The sequence below is a fragment of the Schistocerca serialis genome, chromosome 2 (assembly GCF_023864345.2).
Source record: "Schistocerca serialis cubense isolate TAMUIC-IGC-003099 chromosome 2, iqSchSeri2.2, whole genome shotgun sequence".
In the NCBI taxonomy this organism is placed as follows: Eukaryota; Metazoa; Arthropoda; class Insecta; order Orthoptera; family Acrididae; genus Schistocerca; species Schistocerca serialis.
This window is the reverse complement of record NC_064639.1, coordinates 803,470,878-803,489,678: the sequence shown is the minus strand read 5'-3', so window position 1 is coordinate 803,489,678 and position 18,801 is coordinate 803,470,878. Positions and strand designations below refer to the sequence as shown.

General features: G+C 48.8%; 12 non-coding genes across 12 annotated transcripts; 6 read left to right on the top strand and 6 right to left on the bottom strand.

Annotated features, from left to right (window-relative positions):
* Positions 1-3,038: 3,038 nt before the first annotated feature.
* Trnap-ugg (transfer RNA proline (anticodon UGG)) lies at positions 3,039-3,110 on the bottom strand. Its single transcript has one exon. It is a non-coding gene; the product is annotated as a tRNA-Pro (tRNA).
* Positions 3,111-5,065: 1,955 nt separating this feature from the next.
* On the top strand, positions 5,066-5,138 carry Trnav-cac (transfer RNA valine (anticodon CAC)). Its single transcript has one exon. It is a non-coding gene; the product is annotated as a tRNA-Val (tRNA).
* Positions 5,139-5,739: 601 nt separating this feature from the next.
* Trnap-ugg (transfer RNA proline (anticodon UGG)) lies at positions 5,740-5,811 on the bottom strand. Its single transcript has one exon. It is a non-coding gene; the product is annotated as a tRNA-Pro (tRNA).
* Positions 5,812-7,764: 1,953 nt separating this feature from the next.
* Trnav-cac (transfer RNA valine (anticodon CAC)) lies at positions 7,765-7,837 on the top strand. Its single transcript has one exon. It is a non-coding gene; the product is annotated as a tRNA-Val (tRNA).
* Positions 7,838-8,437: 600 nt separating this feature from the next.
* Trnap-ugg (transfer RNA proline (anticodon UGG)) lies at positions 8,438-8,509 on the bottom strand. Its single transcript has one exon. It is a non-coding gene; the product is annotated as a tRNA-Pro (tRNA).
* A 1,956-nt stretch (positions 8,510-10,465) lies between these two features.
* Trnav-cac (transfer RNA valine (anticodon CAC)) lies at positions 10,466-10,538 on the top strand. The gene has a single exon. It is a non-coding gene; the product is annotated as a tRNA-Val (tRNA).
* A 600-nt stretch (positions 10,539-11,138) lies between these two features.
* Trnap-ugg (transfer RNA proline (anticodon UGG)) lies at positions 11,139-11,210 on the bottom strand. The gene has a single exon. It is a non-coding gene; the product is annotated as a tRNA-Pro (tRNA).
* A 1,955-nt stretch (positions 11,211-13,165) lies between these two features.
* Trnav-cac (transfer RNA valine (anticodon CAC)) lies at positions 13,166-13,238 on the top strand. Its single transcript has one exon. It is a non-coding gene; the product is annotated as a tRNA-Val (tRNA).
* A 601-nt stretch (positions 13,239-13,839) lies between these two features.
* On the bottom strand, positions 13,840-13,911 carry Trnap-ugg (transfer RNA proline (anticodon UGG)). Its single transcript has one exon. It is a non-coding gene; the product is annotated as a tRNA-Pro (tRNA).
* Positions 13,912-15,862: 1,951 nt separating this feature from the next.
* Positions 15,863-15,935, top strand: Trnav-cac (transfer RNA valine (anticodon CAC)). Its single transcript has one exon. It is a non-coding gene; the product is annotated as a tRNA-Val (tRNA).
* Positions 15,936-16,536: 601 nt separating this feature from the next.
* Trnap-ugg (transfer RNA proline (anticodon UGG)) lies at positions 16,537-16,608 on the bottom strand. Its single transcript has one exon. It is a non-coding gene; the product is annotated as a tRNA-Pro (tRNA).
* A 1,952-nt stretch (positions 16,609-18,560) lies between these two features.
* Trnav-cac (transfer RNA valine (anticodon CAC)) lies at positions 18,561-18,633 on the top strand. The gene has a single exon. It is a non-coding gene; the product is annotated as a tRNA-Val (tRNA).
* The last annotated feature ends 168 nt before the right edge of the window (positions 18,634-18,801 follow it).

Genomic DNA, 18,801 nt, shown 5'->3' with positions numbered 1-18,801 from the left:
GGTATCGAGTAACCGAGACCCACAAAACACTAGGGATACTCATCCAAAAATGCCCACTAAAGATGGCGACACAGAACTGGCGAACAACCCTACATACAATACGAGGGCTCGCCAGGACTCACTCGAGTAGACATCTAACATTAGGACAAAAAGCAGAATTGATCAACACAACGATCCTGTCGAAAGCCTGGTACGTGGCACAGATATTGAGTGCACCAACAGAAATCGCCCGAGCGATACAAGGAGCCGTCTACTACCTGCTGTGGAGGCGGGAAATATTCAAAGTATCGCAGGCGACGTGCTCACTGAAGGAGGAGGAAGGAGGGCTGGGGCTGGTGGACGTCAGGACAAAGTGTGCTGCGCTGCTGCTCCACAGAGCAATCCAAATGGAGGGCAAAAACAAAGACAGCATCACGGCCTGCCTAATAAACATCTACAGGCCACGATCAGAAGAAGCGCCGGTAGACACCAGTCACATACCGTTTAAGATGCGACACATCAGGCAACTGATCCTCGATAAGAGTTACGCACTGCCCACCGTAACAAACCCGCAGCTAAGGACGGCGAAAAACATCAACGGCGCACTAAGAGGGCAAACCCACAGAACAAGAATCGAGATAAAATCTCCAGACCACGACTGGCCAGTCGTCTGGAGAAATATCTCAGAAAAAGCAATACCGGAGCACGCCAGATCTACGTGGTACAAAGTAGTGCACAACACCGTGCCGACCAACGAGAGACTGGCGCGAATCCGGATAAAAGAATCGCCCAATTGTGAAACGTGCAACGAAAAGGACACTGTAGAGCACCGTTTCCTATGCAGGGCAACCAGCAACATATGGGAGACAAGCAAGAAGATAATAGCCCACATGAACAGAAGCGACCCAAGAAACATCCAAGTCACGGCTCTCACTGTCCCTGACGCGAAACCGTTCCCTAGGCCAAAACGAACGGCCACGATGTGGATACTCGCCATGACTGCACACGCAGTCATTGCCAAAAAGCAGTCAGACAGCGTGCAGTTCCTCACGGACTTGTGGGAAGAGCACAAGAGGGCAAAACAACGCGCTACATATCGTCAGACTTTCCACAACTTCCTGGAGATCCCGCTGACCGCCGCCTTCAGGGACGCCCTGTCTGCCGCCACGTGACGTGTCCGCCACCGCCACCGCCGCTGCCATCGCCGCCGTCCACCGCCACAAACCCCCCCACGCCCTTGCCGCAGTCGCAGATGTCCACCCATATCCCAAAAGCACCAACAGTGATGCGTGTGTTACAGTGCTAAAGTGCTTTTTATCAAAAAAAGAAAAAAAAAGTGACAGTGAAAAGTGATCGAACGCGTAAAAGTTTACAATATAGTGTCAATATAACCGTATCTCCGAGTGTCCCTTTGTCTTTTGTGTTTTTGTGCTTTTTTTTTTGTTTTTCTACCTTCTATCGTGTGCAATCGAGAGGTGTGCGAAACTGTGAGTACCACAAAACTATTACAGGCCTATCAGTACAAGAAACTAGTGATTTACATGCTTATATATGTCTGTCTTTCCACCACGAACAGTTTCCTCCTTTCAGTCTTCCTAACTCTCACGCACCACCGATAGTAAACTAGCTCTAAAATTGCACTATATAATGCTTCCTAGTGAATTGCTCTTTGCTCAATCGAAAAAAAATAGGTTTAATAATTCGATAAAATAGTAATGTCCTTTTTCTTTTGTGTTGGATTGTTTAATATGTTAAGATAGTTTTTCATGAGCGTTTCCCCTTTGGATACCACTTTACCCATCAAACAAGAGCTGACAACTGATACACTCGTTAATATTTCTATCAAACTGATTTCATGCCTAGTGCATGTCCCACTAAGGTCTCGTTTTTCAAGACCCAACGTAAAATGCCTCCCCCTTGTTTTCTAACACAAGATTTAAAAAGAGGATAGCAATAACACAACATTATTTTAAAATGAATAGAGCACATCCTCAACTCGAAACGTCTACAAAAATAATAACAATAATAATACCATAACTAGTAATAAGTAAAATTCCATAAAATAACTTTGTTTTCTTATATACTAATTATTCTCTGTAAATAACTAGATCGTACAATCAATGCTTACTCCATATTCACTCTGCCATACGTATAAATGTAGCGTACAAAGGCTCAGAAAAGCTAAATTGCTAAACTACAACAATAAACGGTGCAAGAAACAACTAAAAAAACCTCTGACTGACAGACTTTCGAAAAATATTTAAAAAATTAAAAAAAATACCAAATGAAATAATTACCTGGACAGTACAGTAACAGAAAAATAAAAATAAAGAATGGATTGTCTCGTCTCTACAAGTAAAATGTAAACTGTATTTTGTAAAACGAATTTGTTATTTTGTAAATAAAAGTCTATATACGTTAAAAAAAAAAAAAAAAAGTTCGATCCCGGGCGGGAACACAACAATTTTAATCTATATTTCGGATTTCATTTCCGAGATGACCTCACGTCCGCGTATGCAGAGACAAGCAATGTTGTATGCTAGACGGATAGGGCGTCATTTTACTGTCAAATACTGTTGCTCTCTTATTGCACCGGTATTTGGTAACTGAGAACGCCCCTAGCTTCATTATGGCTGGCAAAATTTATAATCCGGTTCTTCAGGGCTACTTCAAGTGCGCTTGCTACTGGCTTTCCTGAGCTCACCCTACTCGCCTTGTCACAGCTCTGTCAAAGTGTGATGCTAACTAATAATGAGAAACTCTTAGCCACGCTCAATCTTACATGCCACCCCTTGGTTGTTGCCGTCGCTAGTAAGATGAGGGTAGACTGTCGCACAATTAAGCTGAATCTCCACTCACGGTGCACATATCCCGCAAAGACAACCTTGTTTTCCGTTGCATGCAAAATTACCGTCTGCCTTTCTACCGAATTACACCTACGTACTTTACTGGTGCCGCATTCTTGTTATATCCACGTGCTATAACGGGCGTCAACTCTTCATTGAGGAGCTGCAACCGGGGCTGAGTTCCACCTACTCTTCAGCACGGTCAAAATGGCAGGGCTCGTCCGGGATTTGAACCCGGGACCTCCTGCACCCAAAGCAGGAATCATACCCCTAGACCAACAAGCCACCTGGCTGGAGCAGTCAAGTTAATCCCAAGTAGTGGGCCTCGCAGGGAACACAAACTTTCACGCGAATTCGCAAGATAAACGCTTTCTGCAGGCAGCACTCACCACTGATGAGAAGAATATTAAAGGCAACGAATAAAAAGCGAAATAACTTCATCGAGCACTGCTTATGAACAGCCGGCAGTGCCTCAGTTTCGGTATGTGGTTTCTCAGGGTAAAGAGAAGGCGAATGCACTAAACAAAAGAACATCGGGAAACCAAGCACCAACTCATAACGAAAAGATTGCACAATATACTGCAAGCAAAATTTCCAGAAGACGGATACTGAAGACGCCGCAGACAAAAGAATTATTCTATGCAGTAACGAGTATCTAGGAAGCGTGAATTGCATGTGCTGCTCCACCACACAACTTCTTTTGATACTGTTTTACTTATTCTAAATTTTCATTACCTGATCGTCTCTAAAATACTGTGCGGTTATCACCTGGTTTCCAACAGCGATAGTAGTAAGTAAATCGACTACAAAGTCTTTCAAAGTAGGTCAGACACAAAAAAAAAAAAAAAATCGGAGCTGCGTGTAGCTCATGTCATTCTGCTTTCAATCGTGAATCTCCGGCTGGGAGTAGTGGCGTACTTCTGTAATCCAAGCTTCTGGGAGGCCGTTGTGTGGGAGAGATCTGGAAACAACTACAGATTCGACCGTTCCACGAGCTCAGGAACGGCCGCGAGGCCGTCATCGAGCTCTGCAGATCGACAGATGATAGTGTGGAAATTTCGGCAAGCGGTGGCTAAGGGTTAAGAGAAGCCAAACGCACTAAACACAAGAAAGTCGGGAAACCGAAGCACACAACTCATAACGAAAAGATTGCGGAATGCAGTGCGAAAGCAAAACTTCGAGAAGACCAACTCTGAAGCCATCGGCGAGCTAGGAATTATTCCGCACAAGAAGCGATCATATAGGAAGAGCGAGCCGAGGCTGTCGCTCGACCACACAATAAATTTTTGCTTAATCCCTATTTGCAGTACCGGTTCGACACTAGAATACTGCGCCTCGGTTCTTCCAAAAGCGATAGTAATAAGCACGTCGACTGCAGTGTCATTTGGCGTAGTGAGTCAGACATGGAGAGGATATGGGGCGGGTGGAATATGCAACGACAGGGGCATTGCAGGGCGGCCGCCGGCTCCTTGCGCTGTGGCGCACCGGTGGCGGCGGCGGCCTGGCTGGGCTGCTGGTGCCTCCATGTAGAGCTGCCGCCGAGCCCAGGCAAAGTGCCGCTAACGAAGCGATTGCCTTTGGTGACATCTTTTGCAATAACGACTGCGCGAATCGACGGTATCTCGTAAGGAAGGAAAGAGCAGCAGCTGCCGCCGAGCCCAGGCGCCGTGCCGAACACGCAGAAGGTCCCCGGCTCGATTGCGGGCGGAAACCCGTTTTCGTCGCACCCAGCAAGACACTTGCTACGATCTCTACTGTGACCATTTAAATCAACTTCAAACGTTCCATCAGCAGGGTGCACATGGCTCAAATGAAACATGAAACGGTTTCAGAACTGGTTGTCGGATTTTAGCGCTGACTTGGAGGCCTGGAAATGCGCGAAACAGCCGCCGCCATGCGATTTGTTACCACACCGTTGTACAAAACGCAAGGGCTCGTCCGGGATTTTTTTTACCCGGGACCTCCTGCACCCGAAGCAGGAATCATACCCCTAGGCCAACGAGCCTATTCGTTCCGAAAACGCACTGCATGTGAATGACGCCACCTTTGATGGTCTCACCATGTAGGGCTGCAGCTCAGCCAGCGTTCTCCCTGTCTGTCGCGGTTGGATTGTTTCCATCGACGTCTTTTACTACAGGAACTTCACGAATCGGAGGGAGCTCGTAGCCGATGCCCTTGCTAACACAGAAGAGAAACTGTTGCTATTACGATTCTCCGGGTGGTACATGAAAAGAACCGTCGTTTCCGTGGTGTAGCGGTTATCACGTCTGCTTCACACGCAGAAGGTCCCCGGTTCGATCCCGGGCGGGAACACAACAATTTTAATCTATATTTCGGATTTCATTTCCGAGATGACCTCACGTCCGCGTATGCAGAGACAAGCAATGTTGTATGCTAGACGGATAGGGCGTCATTTTACTGTCAAATACTGTTGCTCTCTTATTGCACCGGTATTTGGTAACTGAGAACGCCCCTAGCTTCATTATGGCTGGCAAAATTTATAATCCGGTTCTTCAGGGCTACTTCAAGTGCGCTTGCTACTGGCTTTCCTGAGCTCACCCTACTCGCCTTGTCACAGCTCTGTCAAAGTGTGATGCTAACTAATAATGAGAAACTCTTAGCCACGCTCAATCTTACATGCCACCCCTTGGTTGTTGCCGTCGCTAGTAAGATGAGGGTAGACTGTCGCACAATTAAGCTGAATCTCCACTCACGGTGCACATATCCCGCAAAGACAACCTTGTTTTCCGTTGCATGCAAAATTACCGTCTGCCTTTCTACCGAATTACACCTACGTACTTTACTGGTGCCGCATTCTTGTTATATCCACGTGCTATAACGGGCGTCAAGTCTTCATTGAGGAGCTGCAACCGGGGCTGAGTTCCACCTACTCTTCAGCACGGTCAAAATGGCAGGGCTCGTCCGGGATTTGAACCCGGGACCTCCTGCACCCAAAGCAGGAATCATACCCCTAGACCAACAAGCCACCTGGCTGGAGCAGTCAAGTTAATCCCAAGTAGTGGGCCTCGCAGGGAACACAAACTTTCACGCGAATTCGCAAGATAAACGCTTTCTGCAGGCAGCACTCACCACTGATGAGAAGAATATTAAAGGCAACGAATAAAAAGCGAAATAACTTCATCGAGCACTGCTTATGAACAGCCGGCAGTGCCTCAGTTTCGGTATGTGGTTTCTCAGGGTAAAGAGAAGGCGAATGCACTAAACAAAAGAACATCGGGAAACCAAGCACCAACTCATAACGAAAAGATTGCACAATATACTGCAAGCAAAATTTCCAGAAGACGGATACTGAAGACGCCGCAGACAAAAGAATTATTCTATGCAGTAACGAGTATCTAGGAAGCGTGAATTGCATGTGCTGCTCCACCACACAACTTCTTTTGATACTGTTTTACTTATTCTAAATTTTCATTACCTGATCGTCTCTAAAATACTGTGCGGTTATCACCTGGTTTCCAACAGCGATAGTAGTAAGTAAATCGACTACAAAGTCTTTCAAAGTAGGTCAGACACAAAAAAAAAAAAAATCGGAGCTGCGTGTAGCTCATGTCATTCTGCTTTCAATCGTGAATCTCCGGCTGGGAGTAGTGGCGTACTTCTGTAATCCAAGCTTCTGGGAGGCCGTTGTGTGGGAGAGATCTGGAAACAACTACAGATTCGACCGTTCCACGAGCTCAGGAACGGCCGCGAGGCCGTCATCGAGCTCTGCGGATCGACAGATGATAGTGTGGAAATTTCGGCAAGCGGTGGCTAAGGGTTAAGAGAAGCCAAACGCACTAAACACAAGAAAGTCGGGAAACCGAAGCACACAACTCATAACGAAAAGATTGCGGAATGCAGTGCGAAAGCAAAACTTCGAGAAGACCAACTCTGAAGCCATCGGCGAGCTAGGAATTATTCCGCACAAGAAGCGATCATATAGGAAGAGCGAGCCGAGGCTGTCGCTCGACCACACAATAAATTTTTGCTTAATCCCAATTTGCAGTACCGGTTCGACACTAGAATACTGCGCCTCGGTTCTTCCAAAAGCGATAGTAATAAGCACGTCGACTGCAGTGTCATTTGGCGTAGTGAGTCAGACATGGAGAGGATATGGGGCGGGTGGAATATGCAACGACAGGGGCATTGCAGGGCGGCCGCCGGCTCCTTGCGCTGTGGCGCACCGGTGGCGGCGGCGGCCTGGCTGGGCTGCTGGTGCCTCCATGTAGAGCTGCCGCCGAGCCCAGGCAAAGTGCCGCTAACGAAGCGATTGCCTTTGGTGACATCTTTTGCAATAACGACTGCGCGAATCGACGGTATCTCGTAAGGAAGGAAAGAGCAGCAGCTGCCGCCGAGCCCAGGCGCCGTGCCGAACACGCAGAAGGTCCCCGGCTCGATTGCGGGCGGAAACCCGTTTTCGTCGCACCCAGCAAGACACTTGCTACGATCTCTACTGTGACCATTTAAATCAACTTCAAACGTTCCATCAGCAGGGTGCACATGGCTCAAATGAAACATGAAACGGTTTCAGAACTGGTTGTCGGATTTTAGCGCTGACTTGGAGGCCTGGAAATGCGCGAAACAGCCGCCGCCATGCGATTTGTTACCACACCGTTGTACAAAACGCAAGGGCTCGTCCGGGATTTTTTTTACCCGGGACCTCCTGCACCCGAAGCAGGAATCATACCCCTAGGCCAACGAGCCTATTCGTTCCGAAAACGCACTGCATGTGAATGACGCCACCTTTGATGGTCTCACCATGTAGGGCTGCAGCTCAGCCAGCGTTCTCCCTGTCTGTCGCGGTTGGATTGTTTCCATCGACGTCTTTTACTACAGGAACTTCACGAATCGGAGGGAGCTCGTAGCCGATGCCCTTGCTAACACAGAAGAGAAACTGTTGCTATTACGATTCTCCGGGTGGTACATGAAAAGAACCGTCGTTTCCGTGGTGTAGCGGTTATCACGTCTGCTTCACACGCAGAAGGTCCCCGGTTCGATCCCGGGCGGGAACACAACAATTTTAATCTATATTTCGGATTTCATTTCCGAGATGACCTCACGTCCGCGTATGCAGAGACAAGCAATGTTGTATGCTAGACGGATAGGGCGTCATTTTACTGTCAAATACTGTTGCTCTCTTATTGCACCGGTATTTGGTAACTGAGAACGCCCCTAGCTTCATTATGGCTGGCAAAATTTATAATCCGGTTCTTCAGGGCTACTTCAAGTGCGCTTGCTACTGGCTTTCCTGAGCTCACCCACTCGCCTTGTCACAGCTCTGTCAAAGTGTGATGCTAACTAATAATGAGAAACTCTTAGCCACGCTCAATCTTACATGCCACCCCTTGGTTGTTGCCGTCGCTAGTAAGATGAGGGTAGACTGTCGCACAATTAAGCTGAATCTCCACTCACGGTGCACATATCCCGCAAAGACAACCTTGTTTTCCGTTGCATGCAAAATTACCGTCTGCCTTTCTACCGAATTACACCTACGTACTTTACTGGTGCCGCATTCTTGTTATATCCACGTGCTATAACGGGCGTCAACTCTTCATTGAGGAGCTGCAACCGGGGCTGAGTTCCACCTACTCTTCAGCACGGTCAAAATGGCAGGGCTCGTCCGGGATTTGAACCCGGGACCTCCTGCACCCAAAGCAGGAATCATACCCCTAGACCAACAAGCCACCTGGCTGGAGCAGTCAAGTTAATCCCAAGTAGTGGGCCTCGCAGGGAACACAAACTTTCACGCGAATTCGCAAGATAAACGCTTTCTGCAGGCAGCACTCACCACTGATGAGAAGAATATTAAAGGCAACGAATAAAAAGCGAAATAACTTCATCGAGCACTGCTTATGAACAGCCGGCAGTGCCTCAGTTTCGGTATGTGGTTTCTCAGGGTAAAGAGAAGGCGAATGCACTAAACAAAAGAACATCGGGAAACCAAGCACCAACTCATAACGAAAAGATTGCACAATATACTGCAAGCAAAATTTCCAGAAGACGGATACTGAAGACGCCGCAGACAAAAGAATTATTCTATGCAGTAACGAGTATCTAGGAAGCGTGAATTGCATGTGCTGCTCCACCACACAACTTCTTTTGATACTGTTTTACTTATTCTAAATTTTCATTACCTGATCGTCTCTAAAATACTGTGCGGTTATCACCTGGTTTCCAACAGCGATAGTAGTAAGTAAATCGACTACAAAGTCTTTCAAAGTAGGTCAGACACAAAAAAAAAAAAAAAAATCGGAGCTGCGTGTAGCTCATGTCATTCTGCTTTCAATCGTGAATCTCCGGCTGGGAGTAGTGGCGTACTTCTGTAATCCAAGCTTCTGGGAGGCCGTTGTGTGGGAGAGATCTGGAAACAACTACAGATTCGACCGTTCCACGAGCTCAGGAACGGCCGCGAGGCCGTCATCGAGCTCTGCAGATCGACAGATGATAGTGTGGAAATTTCGGCAAGCGGTGGCTAAGGGTTAAGAGAAGCCAAACGCACTAAACACAAGAAAGTCGGGAAACCGAAGCACACAACTCATAACGAAAAGATTGCGGAATGCAGTGCGAAAGCAAAACTTCGAGAAGACCAACTCTGAAGCCATCGGCGAGCTAGGAATTATTCCGCACAAGAAGCGATCATATAGGAAGAGCGAGCCGAGGCTGTCGCTCGACCACACAATAAATTTTTGCTTAATCCCAATTTGCAGTACCGGTTCGACACTAGAATACTGCGCCTCGGTTCTTCCAAAAGCGATAGTAATAAGCACGTCGACTGCAGTGTCATTTGGCGTAGTGAGTCAGACATGGAGAGGATATGGGGCGGGTGGAATATGCAACGACAGGGGCATTGCAGGGCGGCCGCCGGCTCCTTGCGCTGTGGCGCACCGGTGGCGGCGGCGGCCTGGCTGGGCTGCTGGTGCCTCCATGTAGAGCTGCCGCCGAGCCCAGGCAAAGTGCCGCTAACGAAGCGATTGCCTTTGGTGACATCTTTTGCAATAACGACTGCGCGAATCGACGGTATCTCGTAAGGAAGGAAAGAGCAGCAGCTGCCGCCGAGCCCAGGCGCCGTGCCGAACACGCAGAAGGTCCCCGGCTCGATTGCGGGCGGAAACCCGTTTTCGTCGCACCCAGCAAGACACTTGCTACGATCTCTACTGTGACCATTTAAATCAACTTCAAACGTTCCATCAGCAGGGTGCACATGGCTCAAATGAAACATGAAACGGTTTCAGAACTGGTTGTCGGATTTTAGCGCTGACTTGGAGGCCTGGAAATGCGCGAAACAGCCGCCGCCATGCGATTTGTTACCACACCGTTGTACAAAACGCAAGGGCTCGTCCGGGATTTTTTTTACCCGGGACCTCCTGCACCCGAAGCAGGAATCATACCCCTAGGCCAACGAGCCTATTCGTTCCGAAAACGCACTGCATGTGAATGACGCCACCTTTGATGGTCTCACCATGTAGGGCTGCAGCTCAGCCAGCGTTCTCCCTGTCTGTCGCGGTTGGATTGTTTCCATCGACGTCTTTTACTACAGGAACTTCACGAATCGGAGGGAGCTCGTAGCCGATGCCCTTGCTAACACAGAAGAGAAACTGTTGCTATTACGATTCTCCGGGTGGTACATGAAAAGAACCGTCGTTTCCGTGGTGTAGCGGTTATCACGTCTGCTTCACACGCAGAAGGTCCCCGGTTCGATCCCGGGCGGGAACACAACAATTTTAATCTATATTTCGGATTTCATTTCCGAGATGACCTCACGTCCGCGTATGCAGAGACAAGCAATGTTGTATGCTAGACGGATAGGGCGTCATTTTACTGTCAAATACTGTTGCTCTCTTATTGCACCGGTATTTGGTAACTGAGAACGCCCCTAGCTTCATTATGGCTGGCAAAATTTATAATCCGGTTCTTCAGGGCTACTTCAAGTGCGCTTGCTACTGGCTTTCCTGAGCTCACCCACTCGCCTTGTCACAGCTCTGTCAAAGTGTGATGCTAACTAATAATGAGAAACTCTTAGCCACGCTCAATCTTACATGCCACCCCTTGGTTGTTGCCGTCGCTAGTAAGATGAGGGTAGACTGTCGCACAATTAAGCTGAATCTCCACTCACGGTGCACATATCCCGCAAAGACAACCTTGTTTTCCGTTGCATGCAAAATTACCGTCTGCCTTTCTACCGAATTACACCTACGTACTTTACTGGTGCCGCATTCTTGTTATATCCACGTGCTATAACGGGCGTCAACTCTTCATTGAGGAGCTGCAACCGGGGCTGAGTTCCACCTACTCTTCAGCACGGTCAAAATGGCAGGGCTCGTCCGGGATTTGAACCCGGGACCTCCTGCACCCAAAGCAGGAATCATACCCCTAGACCAACAAGCCACCTGGCTGGAGCAGTCAAGTTAATCCCAAGTAGTGGGCCTCGCAGGGAACACAAACTTTCACGCGAATTCGCAAGATAAACGCTTTCTGCAGGCAGCACTCACCACTGATGAGAAGAATATTAAAGGCAACGAATAAAAAGCGAAATAACTTCATCGAGCACTGCTTATGAACAGCCGGCAGTGCCTCAGTTTCGGTATGTGGTTTCTCAGGGTAAAGAGAAGGCGAATGCACTAAACAAAAGAACATCGGGAAACCAAGCACCAACTCATAACGAAAAGATTGCACAATATACTGCAAGCAAAATTTCCAGAAGACGGATACTGAAGACGCCGCAGACAAAAGAATTATTCTATGCAGTAACGAGTATCTAGGAAGCGTGAATTGCATGTGCTGCTCCACCACACAACTTCTTTTGATACTGTTTTACTTATTCTAAATTTTCATTACCTGATCGTCTCTAAAATACTGTGCGGTTATCACCTGGTTTCCAACAGCGATAGTAGTAAGTAAATCGACTACAAAGTCTTTCAAAGTAGGTCAGACACAAAAAAAAAAAAAAAATCGGAGCTGCGTGTAGCTCATGTCATTCTGCTTTCAATCGTGAATCTCCGGCTGGGAGTAGTGGCGTACTTCTGTAATCCAAGCTTCTGGGAGGCCGTTGTGTGGGAGAGATCTGGAAACAACTACAGATTCGACCGTTCCACGAGCTCAGGAACGGCCGCGAGGCCGTCATCGAGCTCTGCAGATCGACAGATGATAGTGTGGAAATTTCGGCAAGCGGTGGCTAAGGGTTAAGAGAAGCCAAACGCACTAAACACAAGAAAGTCGGGAAACCGAAGCACACAACTCATAACGAAAAGATTGCGGAATGCAGTGCGAAAGCAAAACTTCGAGAAGACCAACTCTGAAGCCATCGGCGAGCTAGGAATTATTCCGCACAAGAAGCGATCATATAGGAAGAGCGAGCCGAGGCTGTCGCTCGACCACACAATAAATTTTTGCTTAATCCCAATTTGCAGTACCGGTTCGACACTAGAATACTGCGCCTCGGTTCTTCCAAAAGCGATAGTAATAAGCACGTCGACTGCAGTGTCATTTGGCGTAGTGAGTCAGACATGGAGAGGATATGGGGCGGGTGGAATATGCAACGACAGGGGCATTGCAGGGCGGCCGCCGGCTCCTTGCGCTGTGGCGCACCGGTGGCGGCGGCGGCCTGGCTGGGCTGCTGGTGCCTCCATGTAGAGCTGCCGCCGAGCCCAGGCAAAGTGCCGCTAACGAAGCGATTGCCTTTGGTGACATCTTTTGCAATAACGACTGCGCGAATCGACGGTATCTCGCAAGGAAGGAAAGAGCAGCAGCTGCCGCCGAGCCCAGGCGCCGTGCCGAACACGCAGAAGGTCCCCGGCTCGATTGCGGGCGGAAACCCGTTTTCGTCGCACCCAGCAAGACACTTGCTACGATCTCTACTGTGACCATTTAAATCAACTTCAAACGTTCCATCAGCAGGGTGCACATGGCTCAAATGAAACATGAAACGGTTTCAGAACTGGTTGTCGGATTTTAGCGCTGACTTGGAGGCCTGGAAATGCGCGAAACAGCCGCCGCCATGCGATTTGTTACCACACCGTTGTACAAAACGCAAGGGCTCGTCCGGGATTTTTTTTACCCGGGACCTCCTGCACCCGAAGCAGGAATCATACCCCTAGGCCAACGAGCCTATTCGTTCCGAAAACGCACTGCATGTGAATGACGCCACCTTTGATGGTCTCACCATGTAGGGCTGCAGCTCAGCCAGCGTTCTCCCTGTCTGTCGCGGTTGGATTGTTTCCATCGACGTCTTTTACTACAGGAACTTCACGAATCGGAGGGAGCTCGTAGCCGATGCCCTTGCTAACACAGAAGAGAAACTGTTGCTATTACGATTCTCCGGGTGGTACATGAAAAGAACCGTCGTTTCCGTGGTGTAGCGGTTATCACGTCTGCTTCACACGCAGAAGGTCCCCGGTTCGATCCCGGGCGGGAACACAACAATTTTAATCTATATTTCGGATTTCATTTCCGAGATGACCTCACGTCCGCGTATGCAGAGACAAGCAATGTTGTATGCTAGACGGATAGGGCGTCATTTTACTGTCAAATACTGTTGCTCTCTTATTGCACCGGTATTTGGTAACTGAGAACGCCCCTAGCTTCATTATGGCTGGCAAAATTTATAATCCGGTTCTTCAGGGCTACTTCAAGTGCGCTTGCTACTGGCTTTCCTGAGCTCACCCTACTCGCCTTGTCACAGCTCTGTCAAAGTGTGATGCTAACTAATAATGAGAAACTCTTAGCCACGCTCAATCTTACATGCCACCCCTTGGTTGTTGCCGTCGCTAGTAAGATGAGGGTAGACTGTCGCACAATTAAGCTGAATCTCCACTCACGGTGCACATATCCCGCAAAGACAACCTTGTTTTCCGTTGCATGCAAAATTACCGTCTGCCTTTCTACCGAATTACACCTACGTACTTTACTGGTGCCGCATTCTTGTTATATCCACGTGCTATAACGGGCGTCAACTCTTCATTGAGGAGCTGCAACCGGGGCTGAGTTCCACCTACTCTTCAGCACGGTCAAAATGGCAGGGCTCGTCCGGGATTTGAACCCGGGACCTCCTGCACCCAAAGCAGGAATCATACCCCTAGACCAACAAGCCACCTGGCTGGAGCAGTCAAGTTAATCCCAAGTAGTGGGCCTCGCAGGGAACACAAACTTTCACGCGAATTCGCAAGATAAACGCTTTCTGCAGGCAGCACTCACCACTGATGAGAAGAATATTAAAGGCAACGAATAAAAAGCGAAATAACTTCATCGAGCACTGCTTATGAACAGCCGGCAGTGCCTCAGTTTCGGTATGTGGTTTCTCAGGGTAAAGAGAAGGCGAATGCACTAAACAAAAGAACATCGGGAAACCAAGCACCAACTCATAACGAAAAGATTGCACAATATACTGCAAGCAAAATTTCCAGAAGACGGATACTGAAGACGCCGCAGACAAAAGAATTATTCTATGCAGTAACGAGTATCTAGGAAGCGTGAATTGCATGTGCTGCTCCACCACACAACTTCTTTTGATACTGTTTTACTTATTCTAAATTTTCATTACCTGATCGTCTCTAAAATACTGTGCGGTTATCACCTGGTTTCCAACAGCGATAGTAGTAAGTAAATCGACTACAAAGTCTTTCAAAGTAGGTCAGACACAAAAAAAAAAAATCGGAGCTGCGTGTAGCTCATGTCATTCTGCTTTCAATCGTGAATCTCCGGCTGGGAGTAGTGGCGTACTTCTGTAATCCAAGCTTCTGGGAGGCCGTTGTGTGGGAGAGATCTGGAAACAACTACAGATTCGACCGTTCCACGAGCTCAGGAACGGCCGCGAGGCCGTCATCGAGCTCTGCAGATCGACAGATGATAGTGTGGAAATTTCGGCAAGCGGTGGCTAAGGGTTAAGAGAAGCCAAACGCACTAAACACAAGAAAGTCGGGAAACCGAAGCACACAACTCATAACGAAAAGATTGCGGAATGCAGTGCGAAAGCAAAACTTCGAGAAGACCAACTCTGAAGCCATCGGCGAGCTAGGAATTATTCCGCACAAGAAGCGATCATATAGGAAGAGCGAGCCGAGGCTGTCGCTCGACCACACAATAAATTTTTGCTTAATCCCAATTTGCAGTACCGGTTCGACACTAGAATACTGCGCCTCGGTTCTTCCAAAAGCGATAGTAATAAGCACGTCGACTGCAGTGTCATTTGGCGTAGTGAGTCAGACATGGAGAGGATATGGGGCGGGTGGAATATGCAACGACAGGGGCATTGCAGGGCGGCCGCCGGCTCCTTGCGCTGTGGCGCACCGGTGGCGGCGGCGGCCTGGCTGGGCTGCTGGTGCCTCCATGTAGAGCTGCCGCCGAGCCCAGGCAAAGTGCCGCTAACGAAGCGATTGCCTTTGGTGACATCTTTTGCAATAACGACTGCGCGAATCGACGGTATCTCGTAAGGAAGGAAAGAGCAGCAGCTGCCGCCGAGCCCAGGCGCCGTGCCGAACACGCAGAAGGTCCCCGGCTCGATTGCGGGCGGAAACCCGTTTTCGTCGCACCCAGCAAGACACTTGCTACGATCTCTACTGTGACCATTTAAATCAACTTCAAACGTTCCATCAGCAGGGTGCACATGGCTCAAATGAAACATGAAACGGTTTCAGAACTGGTTGTCGGATTTTAGCGCTGACTTGGAGGCCTGGAAATGCGCGAAACAGCCGCCGCCATGCGATTTGTTACCACACCGTTGTACAAAACGCAAGGGCTCGTCCGGGATTTTTTTTACCCGGGACCTCCTGCACCCGAAGCAGGAATCATACCCCTAGGCCAACGAGCCTATTCGTTCCGAAAACGCACTGCATGTGAATGACGCCACCTTTGATGGTCTCACCATGTAGGGCTGCAGCTCAGCCAGCGTTCTCCCTGTCTGTCGCGGTTGGATTGTTTCCATCGACGTCTTTTACTACAGGAACTTCACGAATCGGAGGGAGCTCGTAGCCGATGCCCTTGCTAACACAGAAGAGAAACTGTTGCTATTACGATTCTCCGGGTGGTACATGAAAAGAACCGTCGTTTCCGTGGTGTAGCGGTTATCACGTCTGCTTCACACGCAGAAGGTCCCCGGTTCGATCCCGGGCGGGAACACAACAATTTTAATCTATATTTCGGATTTCATTTCCGAGATGACCTCACGTCCGCGTATGCAGAGACAAGCAATGTTGTATGCTAGACGGATAGGGCGTCATTTTACTGTCAAATACTGTTGCTCTCTTATTGCACCGGTATTTGGTAACTGAGAACGCCCCTAGCTTCATTATGGCTGGCAAAATTTATAATCCGGTTCTTCAGGGCTACTTCAAGTGCGCTTGCTACTGGCTTTCCTGAGCTCACCCTACTCGCCTTGTCACAGCTCTGTCAAAGTGTGATGCTAACTAATAATGAGAAACTCTTAGCCACGCTCAATCTTACATGCCACCCCTTGGTTGTTGCCGTCGCTAGTAAGATGAGGGTAGACTGTCGCACAATTAAGCTGAATCTCCACTCACGGTGCACATATCCCGCAAAGACAACCTTGTTTTCCGTTGCATGCAAAATTACCGTCTGCCTTTCTACCGAATTACACCTACGTACTTTACTGGTGCCGCATTCTTGTTATATCCACGTGCTATAACGGGCGTCAACTCTTCATTGAGGAGCTGCAACCGGGGCTGAGTTCCACCTACTCTTCAGCACGGTCAAAATGGCAGGGCTCGTCCGGGATTTGAACCCGGGACCTCCTGCACCCAAAGCAGGAATCATACCCCTAGACCAACAAGCCACCTGGCTGGAGCAGTCAAGTTAATCCCAAGTAGTGGGCCTCGCAGGGAACACAAACTTTCACGCGAATTCGCAAGATAAACGCTTTCTGCAGGCAGCACTCACCACTGATGAGAAGAATATTAAAGGCAACGAATAAAAAGCGAAATAACTTCATCGAGCACTGCTTATGAACAGCCGGCAGTGCCTCAGTTTCGGTATGTGGTTTCTCAGGGTAAAGAGAAGGCGAATGCACTAAACAAAAGAACATCGGGAAACCAAGCACCAACTCATAACGAAAAGATTGCACAATATACTGCAAGCAAAATTTCCAGAAGACGGATACTGAAGACGCCGCAGACAAAAGAATTATTCTATGCAGTAACGAGTATCTAGGAAGCGTGAATTGCATGTGCTGCTCCACCACACAACTTCTTTTGATACTGTTTTACTTATTCTAAATTTTCATTACCTGATCGTCTCTAAAATACTGTGCGGTTATCACCTGGTTTCCAACAGCGATAGTAGTAAGTAAATCGACTACAAAGTCTTTCAAAGTAGGTCAGACACAAAAAAAAAAAAATCGGAGCTGCGTGTAGCTCATGTCATTCTGCTTTCAATCGTGAATCTCCGGCTGGGAGTAGTGGCGTACTTCTGTAATCCAAGCTTCTGGGAGGCCGTTGTGTGGGAGAGATCTGGAAACAACTACAGATTCGACCGTTCCACGAGCTCAGGAACGGCCGCGAGGCCGTCATCGAGCTCTGCAGATCGACAGATGATAGTGTGGAAATTTCGGCAAGCGGTGGCTAAGGGTTAAGAGAAGCCAAACGCACTAAACACAAGAAAGTCGGGAAACCGAAGCACACAACTCATAACGAAAAGATTGCGGAATGCAGTGCGAAAGCAAAACTTCGAGAAGACCAACTCTGAAGCCATCGGCGAGCTAGGAATTATTCCGCACAAGAAGCGATCATATAGGAAGAGCGAGCCGAGGCTGTCGCTCGACCACACAATAAATTTTTGCTTAATCCCAATTTGCAGTACCGGTTCGACACTAGAATACTGCGCCTCGGTTCTTCCAAAAGCGATAGTAATAAGCACGTCGACTGCAGTGTCATTTGGCGTAGTGAGTCAGACATGGAGAGGATATGGGGCGGGTGGAATATGCAACGACAGGGGCATTGCAGGGCGGCCGCCGGCTCCTTGCGCTGTGGCGCACCGGTGGCGGCGGCGGCCTGGCTGGGCTGCTGGTGCCTCCATGTAGAGCTGCCGCCGAGCCCAGGCAAAGTGCCGCTAACGAAGCGATTGCCTTTGGTGACATCTTTTGCAATAACGACTGCGCGAATCGACGGTATCTCGCAAGGAAGGAAAGAGCAGCAGCTGCCGCCGAGCCCAGGCGCCGTGCCGAACACGCAGAAGGTCCCCGGCTCGATTGCGGGCGGAAACCCGTTTTCGTCGCACCCAGCAAGACACTTGCTACGATCTCTACTGTGACCATTTAAATCAACTTCAAACGTTCCATCAGCAGGGTGCACATGGCTCAAATGAAACATGAAACGGTTTCAGAACTGGTTGTCGGATTTTAGCGCTGACTTGGAGGCCTGGAAATGCGCGAAACAGCCGCCGCCATGCGATTTGTTACCACACCGTTGTACAAAACGCAAGGGCTCGTCCGGGATTTTTTTTACCCGGGACCTCCTGCACCCGAAGCAGGAATCATACCCCTAGGCCAACGAGCCTATTCGTTCCGAAAACGCACTGCATGTGAATGACGCCACCTTTGATGGTCTCACCATGTAGGGCTGCAGCTCAGCCAGCGTTCTCCCTGTCTGTCGCGGTTGGATTGTTTCCATCGACGTCTTTTACTACAGGAACTTCACGAATCGGAGGGAGCTCGTAGCCGATGCCCTTGCTAACACAGAAGAGAAACTGTTGCTATTACGATTCTCCGGGTGGTACATGAAAAGAACCGTCGTTTCCGTGGTGTAGCGGTTATCACGTCTGCTTCACACGCAGAAGGTCCCCGGTTCGATCCCGGGCGGGAACACAACAATTTTAATCTATATTTCGGATTTCATTTCCGAGATGACCTCACGTCCGCGTATGCAGAGACAAGCAATGTTGTATGCTAGACGGATAGGGCGTCATTTTACTGTCAAATACTGTTGCTCTCTTATTGCACCGGTATTTGGTAACTGAGAACGCCCCTAGCTTC